Source organism: Rhipicephalus sanguineus, chromosome 2, assembly GCF_013339695.2.
Source record: "Rhipicephalus sanguineus isolate Rsan-2018 chromosome 2, BIME_Rsan_1.4, whole genome shotgun sequence".
In the NCBI taxonomy this organism is placed as follows: Eukaryota; Metazoa; Arthropoda; class Arachnida; order Ixodida; family Ixodidae; genus Rhipicephalus; species Rhipicephalus sanguineus.
The window spans coordinates 142,256,318-142,266,638 of NC_051177.1; the positions used below are offsets into that span (position 1 = coordinate 142,256,318).

The following is a 10,321-nucleotide window of genomic DNA, read 5'->3' on the forward strand; positions in this document are numbered from 1 at the left end:
ATAGCGCTGGGTAGACGCACCAATCGAAAATATCGTCGCCAAAACTGAAATGCCACTTCATGATTCGAGCGGCACTAGCCTTGTAATTTATTTGTTCAGACATGTCGAAAAAGGGGGAGTGAACAAAAAAAAGAAAACATGCAAAATATGAGTTTTTTTGTATTTTTTATTCACACAATGCAATCGACTCAGTGCAGTATAGAGGAAGGATGTCACTTTCGTCGTCGTCGTCGTCGTCGTCGTCGTTAGTAGTAACACGCTCCTTGAGTAAGGAGAGTGTCAGTTGTGTACATGCTTGCACCAGATTGTCTGTGTTGTCACACACTAAGTGCATCATTGTCGTATCGTGATGCTCAAAATGAATGCCTTGCACTCGAACGCTTTTGGTATTGTACTTGATGTTCCTGGCACCCGCCTCTACGACGCGAGTGTCACGAATGACCATGTCGTACAGGTCGATAACACAGTACTTATTTGTGCTAAAGAAATGGAGCCAGTTGCCGATGGGAAGGACATTTACCAACGTATACCTGGATAGGATAGGTTGACCGACGTTGTGCATCAATGCGTATACTTCTTGGTGTAGTACAGTGTCGTCGCAACTGTACTGGTAGGTCCGCTCCTCGTCAGTCAAGTTCACCAATGTCACAGTTACACGAGTAGGCGTGTCCCGCCTGTAGTGTCGAGGGTCGATTGGTTCCAACACTTTGTCCATATCCGCACTCGAACCACAGTATATTCGCACGTTCAGGCGGCCCTGTATGAAGATTCGAGAGTACTGTAGCAAATAAAGTAACATAATTACTGTTGGGGTTGCTGCAATGGTGCGTCGGTGTCTTCCTTCAATCGAATATACGGGCCCCAGCGCCACGGAGCGGTAGATTTAAAGAATCGCATGACGATATCTACGTCACGCCAAGAGCGTTGAACGTTATCGCGATTATCGAACAAACACGGATACACGCACTTTTCGAACAATTCGACGTCTCCCTTTTTGCACGCATTGAGAATGGCGAGCGCAGTGTTTTCCACGTCCAACACTTCACCCAACTGATTAGTTTTGCGCACTCGAATTGCGGTGCGTATGGCGGTCAGCGTTTTCCACCACAGGGGATATTGTTGTTCTATTGTCGAGTCCGAATGTAATTCACTGACTCCGTTTACTATGTTCGCAAAATGCTCGAAATTGGCGCTCAACTCTCCTCCGCTGTCGGGCTGCTCGTGCGTCTGATGGCGAGACCAATCGATGGACGCGTATGCCGTAATCAAATCGCTGCTGCCCCTGTTGTTGTTAATTGCGTACAACATCTTGAGATCGCGGAGTAAATGATCGGACGTAACATCACATATTTTTACGGTCCCCCCATGGTTACCCACGATCATACGCACAGTTGTTGGCGAATCACACTCTAACAAATACAACACGTCAGGGTCCGAGTATTTGGACTCGCCGGCCGGATAGTACATGTGATATATGGCAGCCAAGTAATCGACGCGGTTGCGGTGCTCCAAAACACCCTTGTACGCGTTCACCACCGCAGTTGCTTCAGCCGAATTGCTTAAAACGCGCAAATAGTATGGTAAGGCATTCGCGTCCGATAATACCAGCGTGTCGGGACTGTAATTTTGCGTGAGCTGAGTCGGAGCTCGATTGGGAATATCGGGACGCTTGTAGTACTTGTAGCTTGTAGACCAGAACAGTATTTTCCAGAACTTGTAATATATGGCCTCCGAGCTTGAAGTTGTCGCAGATCTTTGAGGCCACGTATTCGGCCAATACACACATTCCTGCTAAGCCATAGAGTTTCATACAATAACCTAGAGAGGAAACTGGCGCTGCGATTGTTCAACCACCATGGGAATGATGAGAAGTACAGGCTTCAGATTGGATTGCGTTAGCTAGCGAACTGCCTACGGATCTTTTTCTACAGTTTGTTTCGTTCTTCGCGAGGCGTGGGTAGTGGAGTGCGTTGCAGAGCACTCAAGCAGTGTGTTTGTTGTTAAAAGAAGCTGAAACCGCTAGATCTCTTGGTTTGCTGCGACGTTGCAGCTTTACAGGTTGTATATGGCAGTTTTAGTAAAGTGTCGTGCACTCACCGCTGCGCACAGATGCAGCGTCCCATGCCAGTGCAGGAAATTGCATAGAGTTCACGTTTTGTGATAAGCGCTACTTGTCAAAACTCTTTCAAATCGACTGCAAAACGACGGCGAAGCTAAGTAGACGCTCCGCCACGCTCTTCTGACTCGACTTCACAACAAAACGAGAGATGCGTTGGAGACAGACCATTTGGACAAACACACCTGGCATCGCAGCAGATGATACGTTAAGTGTTTCTCACTCAATACAGTACTGTTATTTCCATAAATAGATAATGCGTACCTTTGAGGGAAAAACAAGTGTGTTTGTTTTCAAGTGTTGTAAAAATATAATTCATTATTTGGTAATGCCAAATCTAGAACACAATTGCAGAGCAATGCATACCCTGGTGGTTGAATTTGTCCAGGTTTCACTTCCAACTCACCATCACGCAAACTTTTTGTAATAAGTTTTACGTACAAAAGAATGAAGCAAGTTTTACTTGGAAATAAGTTCATATCGCTTTATTTTACTCTCGGCAAACAAGCGTCGCGAATCTCAAGAACCTAATCCATCTGAAGCAAATCCGAAGCCTGTACTTCCCATCATTCCCATGGTGGTTGAAGCGCCGCTCAAGGAGCTCGCGTAGACACTAGCGCCAGATTCCCCTCTAGGTATTATTGTAAGAAACTTTGTGCTAAGCCTATCGATGAACTTGAGTACGGCTCTCAGAAACAGTTCAAAGATATCTCGAACGCTTTGCTGTCAAAGCTTCTAGAGAACAAGCCAAGTCAAATACAAGCATTAATTGAGAAATGGGCCACACAGTGCACGGTGACGACTTAATAGATCTTAGGCCGACAGCAGCCATTTTTGGCAGCAGCGATGACGCCATTACATAGGCGGAAGTTGCTGCCAGCTGCGCGCTGATTGGTTCTGCTTCCATCGAACTGCTTCTGGCATCGACACCGACGCTGCCGACGTCTGGGCATAGCCTCTTCCATAAAGTTCGTGCCCTTGCATTTGCATGAAATACATATGCGCCATCCATCCCTCATAGTTCCGGCGCTTGCCGCCAGAAGCTGCCCCGATTCCATAATAACAGCAGACAACCCGGCCTTGGCACGCTTGCATTTGACAGTCTAGAAACCGTCTTCATGGCATTAGATTGTGCATATACATTAAGAAGTGTGCACACATAAAATGTTTAACACAAGCGCTGTATGCAGAATGCATTGCGAGCTTTTTTATTTGGTTTTGTGCTCAAAGCTTGAGCACTTTTCAAGACAACGGTTTAGCATGAAAGTCTTTGTCAAAGTCGTGTATTTCAATCACATTCGTCGTGAAGTTCAGAAAATGTGAACGGAGAAACTTCATGGAGCACAACGTCCAAAAAGTTTTTCATGGTGACCTGGGGTTCAGCACTTGAGTTGTTCACACTTTTGTAGTGTTTCCGTGGCGTTGTCAATGGCAGCCTTCAGTGACTTGTTCATATTTCTTGCTTTTGCGAGGCAAACTTTCATTTAATTCTTTAGCGAATGGAGAACCATTACAAACTCAGCAGATGGATAGAGGAGTCCACCTCTGTCCTGGTGCCTAATTAAAGCATCCAATGGTTCAGAAGTGTTCGGTTTAATCACTAGAGTGAAGCATTCATCACATGAAATGGTTTCGTGGATTGTTCTTGCTATATATCCACCAATCATTCCTAGTGCAGCAACATCTGGCGTTGCGAGCAATGTCTTCCCCCTGTCGAAACTCTCCTCGAGGGTCGGGTTTGCTTCTGCTGGAAATGCTTCATCATCATTCTGCGCTGCTTTTGCCGATTGGTGTTGGAGCAGCTGCTGCTGCCTGCAGTCATCACGTTGCTGCTGTTGGATATGCAGGCTATGCCAGTCTTCTGTGCTTTTTCATACCCGGACAAAATTTCCCTCATGTCTGTCTGCTCATTCGAGCCTGCAGATTTCCTCAATGACTCAAAGAAGGCCTTTAACGGGTCAGAGGACATCTTCCTAATCAGAATGAAACGGAAGCGTGTAACCTTGAGGAGGTACTGAACGCACTCCACATTTGAGATGGTTATTGTTGTATCGACGCGGCCGTACAGGATGCCGACGCTGACAAAGAACAAAGGGCCCGGCGCCTGGAGCGCCAGCCGGGAAGAAGAAAGCAGCAGCAGAGACCCAAGCGGAACTCTTTATTTACAACAGAGCGTCTCCTTAAATACAGAAGTACAGCGCCGCCTAAGGGCGGCATTTCTATGTGTAAAACCGGAACCGAAACCCAACACCACACCATCCCCCCCTTGTTTAGAGAAGGCATGCGGGGTTCTACATCCTTATACAATTCTGAATGAACACACCATAACATCCCCCCTCCCCCCCCCCCCCCCCCCGGGTTTATAAAGAGTATGCGAGAATGAATGTAAGTTTATACAATGGTAATGTCAGGCATACTTGAATGCCTGCCGAGAAACCTTGTACAGAATGTTATACAATGCTAAGGATGATGTAGCACTGATGTCACACGGAAAACACCCGTGGTAACTTGAAAATTGAAGGGAAGAGAAAAAAAAATTCTGAAAAATGCATAAAATGAGCCATGGAAGGTAAAGACAGTTTATACAAACACACAGCGTGCATTGGTCACCCAATATAACCCTAAGAAAATAAGAAAAAGAAATGCACACAGCACACTGCACTCTTGACACTGTATACAAAACAGTGTGAATAATGAAGAGAGAAAATCATGACACAAAGTCCGTAAACCTAGAAGGTTTATTCTTTGACTGTTTAGATTGATGCGGCACATGTTGTGCCAAAGCACTCTCTTGTGAAGCTGAAAGTGGTGCATGTAAAGAACTTGAGCTTTCTGGCTCGCTGAAGCGGGGAAGAATAATGTGAATCCGAAGACTCGCTTAAGCGCCCCTCAGCACTGGCTGGGGACGGAGAATTACGACGCGACTCATGGGAGCCCAACAGCTCTGAAACATGTCCATTATTGTTAAAAGCTGGACCTGCATGGGAACTGGGCACGGCCGTCGAGTGTTCATATGGTGCTTATAGAGAGTCCTGTGACTCTAAAATATGCTTGGGGCACGTAAGAACATTGTGGGGGCTGGACACCGCAGCCGAACATTGAAAAGGTGTCTGTAAGGAGCCCGGTGGCTCTACTACGCACTCAGTAGAAGTGTGGTGGCTGGGCACCACAGCCAGACTTTGAACTGGTGCCGCTAAGGAGCCCTGTGGCTCAAGTACACTGTCGTTAGAAGAAAAGAAAGCATTGCCCTTGCAACAGCCGTCAGAACGAGTATGACAACATTCAGCATTTGCAAGGTCGGCATGCATGTACCGTTGAATATAGAGCACTTGAGTAGGAATGAAAAAGCTTTTTTGGGCATTAGGCAACGGCAATTCGCGTTCGGGATCAGTGCGAAAAAATTAATCGCGATACATGTTCACCGGAGAAACAGGAGCACTGCAGTTCGAAGATCTCGGTCTTGCGATGACTCCATGAGTCTCTCGTTGACTCAAGACATCAGTCACTTGCTGAGGAAGCTGGCACGGGCGTCGGTGGAAACCGGTTGCCACTGCTGGCACGCCCTGTCGACGACCATGTTGAAGTAATGTATCCTCTGCTTGACTGGGGTCCGGAGTGAGGGGTCTATGAGGCTCCAGCGCTGCCTTGGCAGGAAGTGCTGACGGCGCGACGAGGGAACAAGACAGAGTCTCACCCGCGATGACTATCTTGAGAGCTCGGATGACGTGTAATCCCAACGCTGAAGTGCCTTTGTCCGTAACGTAGAAAGGAACAGAGGCGTCGTTGCCGTTGTATGAAACGGAAGCATTGAAGTATCCATAATGGGCAATAGCTTGTTCCGAATAGTTGTTCAGGATGGTGTTGGACGGAAGAAGCTTGATATGCGAGAAGCACCATTTGTAGTGTTCGACACTCAGCAGTGACACAGCAGCTCCTGTGTCGATGAGAAGGCTCAGGATGCAGCCGTTGATGCCAACAGGAAGTCGTAGAAAATCAACTGAATGAATCGTATCGTCCACCTGTAGGACAGTTACAGTATTTGTCACAGTAGATGTAGCCAGAGCATTTGCAGGCGAATCCGTTGATGACCGGCAGACTTGTAAAGTGTCCGCGTTTCTCGCACCTTGAACACGGCAGGGCAAGCGGTGGAGTCAGCCCAGTGCTGCGGTGAACCGCAGCAGAAGCATGCTCCTGCGCGAGCCAACGGCGATGCCGGAGAGGAGGCAGCAGCAGCACCGGCGGGAGAGGAGGTACTCGCCGACGGAGAGCAGCCGGTGCCATCTTGCGAGGAAGGCTAGGGAGGGAGGCTGCCATGAGCAGGACGAGGAAGACATGTTGCCATGTTGGCCGGCTTCCTCGCGAGGTCGACGCGCTGAGCAGCCATGATGGATTGGCCTCGATGAAACTGCGTCGACTGGCAATCCGGAAAGCTGTTATAACGCGCGGTCGACGCGCTCTTCCTCCCTTGCCAGGTCAAGGGCCTTTTGGACGGTGAAATTCTTCCCCATCTTGAACAATTGCCGCTTTAAGTGGGGGAACGCAGTGCCAGCCACTATCTGGTGGAACGCCAGGACATCGGCAGACGTGCCAAATTCGCATAGCCTGGCAAGCCTTCTTACTTCTTGAATGAACTGTACGGCAGACTCGTCAGGGCCTTGCCGCAACATTTTGAAAGTGGCGCGGAGGCACATTGGATCGACCTGGCTGTCGAAGATTGCGTCCAGTTGTTCGAGGGTGGCTTTGTATGCGTCTCGTGCGGGCTCCGGAGTTGCCTGGTTGGTTTCCGGCTGCCGCTCGTCCTCGATGGCACGGAGGTAGCAGTTCAGGCCCTCGATCGCTCAAGGCATTCAGGAGGAGCGCCTCCTTGTGCTCCGGCGTGGCGTCCCACGCAGCGGCGTCAATGTAAACCTGTAAAACAGGACGCCACTGCCGCCATGACACCGGTGGTTCACCGGGGCACTGTAGAAATGGAGGAGGGGGAATAGCCACTTGCATGATAACAGCGGAAAGCCGGAAGGTACCGGAGTCAGGACAAATGCGAAGCAGAAGTTGTTAGGCCTCGTGCAGAGTCAGGAGGTAGCATTAGTTGGAAAACACAGCATTGGTGGGGAAGTAGCCAGGGTGCTGAGAACGACAGCACAAGTAGGAAGTCCAGAGGCCCACCTTGTTGCAGGATGCGCGTGGATTGCGCCACTCGTCGCCAGTTGTATCGACGCGGCCGTACGGGATGCCGACGCCGACGAAGAACAAAGGGCCCGGCGCCCGGAGTGCCGGCCGGGAAGAAGAAAGCAGCAGCCGAGGCCCACGTGGAACTCTTTATTTGCAACATAGCGTCTCCTTAAATACAGAAGTACAGCGCTCCCTAAGGGCGGCATTTCTATATGTAAAACCGGAATCGAAACCTGACACCACAGTTATGATCGGTAAGCCCTCGCACGTCTCTTTGGTCAGAAAATTCTTGACCGGGCTCTGTCGCTTGATTTCGGCCAGGTAGTCAAGAAATGATGTCTCAAGCCAACCTAGTTGTTCATCATCTTCAGATTCGTACTGCTTGCAGTCCGGGTTGTTCGGGGCTACATGCTGGGTGCAGTTTCTTACGTCCATGAGGCTGAGCCAACGGTACGAGGTGTCCATGAATATGACGGTGGAACCGACGTGTGCGAAGCTGGCGTGACAAGTGTGACCTGCCTGCTCTTTCAGGAGCTTGAGGGCCATGGTCACATGTGGCGAAATGACTTGCACTGCCCTCCTGACATTCATTTTTTCTATGCTTCCTAGTAGAAAATCTCACTGGCTTGACAATACTGCGCTGTTGCATTTTGTAGAGGTCTTTCAGGTACTGGGCGGTTATTACGCCGTCCAGTGATTCCATTCCTGCGCCAACTGCGCCAAAGTGCGCCAAATTGTATTTACTGCGCCATTCTGATAATATCGACGAAAATTGCGCCAAACTGCGCCAAAGTCTCGGGTTTGGGGGCGTCTATCACCGGCAATCGCGCGGCCGGCGCGTCAGAACATGTGCAGCTTGAGCTTGGGGCTGCCAAAGTCACAACCATGGACCAAGAATTATTCCGCTGAATAAATAGCGCTCGCGCGTGCGTCCCGAATAAGCCATGATGCCATGCACGGTGCCGACGCAGCGTCTGTTCTGCAAGTCGGCTCGACAGCAAAACGCGCTCTCCGCAGAGGCTCGTGACGTCTAGGCCACTCGGTAGCGAGAAAGTGCGACGGCGATTCATCGGCGGACGTTGTCTGTTCTAGAAACGCTGCTGATAGCTCGTTTCAAGCGTCGCACGGAACGTAAGGAAAGCAATGTTCAGTAATAACTACATGTGTGCTGCTGAAATGTCTGTCACTTCTGTTTCCGGACATCGCGGAATGAAATCTGGGATCGCTAGCAGTATATATATGGAACAATATCGAATTTTCCTTGCTTCGCGTTTATGGAAGAGCACGCGAACGGTGGAAACGCGTTCACACTTTTCCTCAGATATACTTTATCCATGGATCTTCATTCGGAAGAGCTTTTTCGTAATTGATTATACCAGCACGTCCGAGTTTAATCACTCTGCGGTAAATACCCCCTAAAAGGCCCTGCCCTTTCGAGCTCACGTGCTAGGGTTCCAATTCGAATTTTTTGCTTGCTTTTTAAAAATGTCATCTCATTAATAAAAACATATATTCTGGTAGGAGCAGCCGCAAATACGCAGCTGTCAGTAGCGGGCCCGTCGCTGACGGCCCACAGTGAAGCGGCTACCCCATGTTACACGTACGCCCCTCGCTTTCGGTGGTCGATAGCTGACGGGTAAAAAAACTCAGTTTCGCTTAAGGGCGAAGCAATGAATGCGATACCAACAAATTGTATTGTTAAACGAAGTAAGGCTAGTAGCTAACTCTTTTGGATTAGATCTCGCGTAACTCAACAAAACACTGGTTTAAGGGAATATGGCCGCTCCAGGAACCGAAGCGTTTTCTTGCTCTGAGTTCTTTAAACACAAAGTAAGCGTTGAGAGCACAGCAAGTTTACGAGCCGTCTCCTGATGCCTCGAGATGGCGCGCGCGCAAGCGACTGCGCCCTTCGAACGATGCCGTCCCCTCGCCCCCCCCGCTCCCCTGGCGTCCTTTCATGCGTCTTACGAAAGACGAAAGACGGGCCGGGCGTTTCCTCTCTGTTTGATGAGCAATCGACGGCAGGCCCGCACGCGGGAAGCTGTTATCTCATGCGCTGTCCGTGCGACGGAGACAGACGGCCGGCTAGCTTAATCTCCGCTTCAGCCGCGTTCGTCGCCAGCGCTCGCGAGCTTTTACCCACGGCTAGAATGCGCGTGGCGATGTTAATAGTTTGGTCTTTATACAGAAAATTACGGCAATGGCGACGGCAAAAATCCGTGGAGAGCGTCCATATAATTGTTATCACAATAAACATTTTAAAAAAGTTGAGGAGCCATTTCACTCTGTGAAGTGGATGACAAGCGAAGCTGTTTCGCGCATGGCAAGGAGGTGACATGGTGGAGGACAGTTTGGTATGTAAGGCCAGGTTGTTAACGTTCAATACGCAATAATAATGCGAAAGCCTCAGATGCTTTATCAAACACGAAAATTGACCGTCGGCGGCGTCAATCGATTGATGCAAAAGTAATCATCATGTGTTGGCGTCATCATCACGTCGTAGATCGTCAAAACTTGTGACGTCATCATGGCGACATATATCGTGATGTCACGTGATGACGCCATCACGACATCGTCGCTTTACACTGCTTCCGTAATCGGTGCGCCGATCATAGAGCTAGCGCAAAACCAGGTGAGGTGCAGAAAGCTTGTAGAGAGGGAGGGGGAGAATCAACCCGTCGATTGAGAAGAAAAATAACCTGGCTTTCGCCTTGGAGTTTTCTTAGGGAAATGCATTAGGGACAGTGTGGCTCTTTGGCATTGATGCACTGCTGTACATCACGGCGTTTGTCTACAATGTCTGCTGATAACCACATAGATGTATTTAGAGTATTATTTCATAAAGTGCAATTTTATTGATCTGGTATTCTGTTTATTTGCTAGTGTCGAAAATAATCGCCGAAGAGGTTAATTCAGAACACTCAACTGCATGAGCCCTTATTTTTTCATTAGCGAGTGAAGTATGAGTTCTCCTGTGATGATTTTTCCATGAGATTTGCAATGAATCGAAATATTTCTAGCCTTCATAAGAGCCCC

General features: G+C 49.0%; 1 pseudogene; it reads right to left on the bottom strand.

Annotated features, from left to right (window-relative positions):
• Positions 1–3,450: 3,450 nt before the first annotated feature.
• On the bottom strand, positions 3,451–7,934 carry LOC125757381 (uncharacterized; annotated as a pseudogene).
• Positions 7,935–10,321: the final 2,387 nt, after the last annotated feature.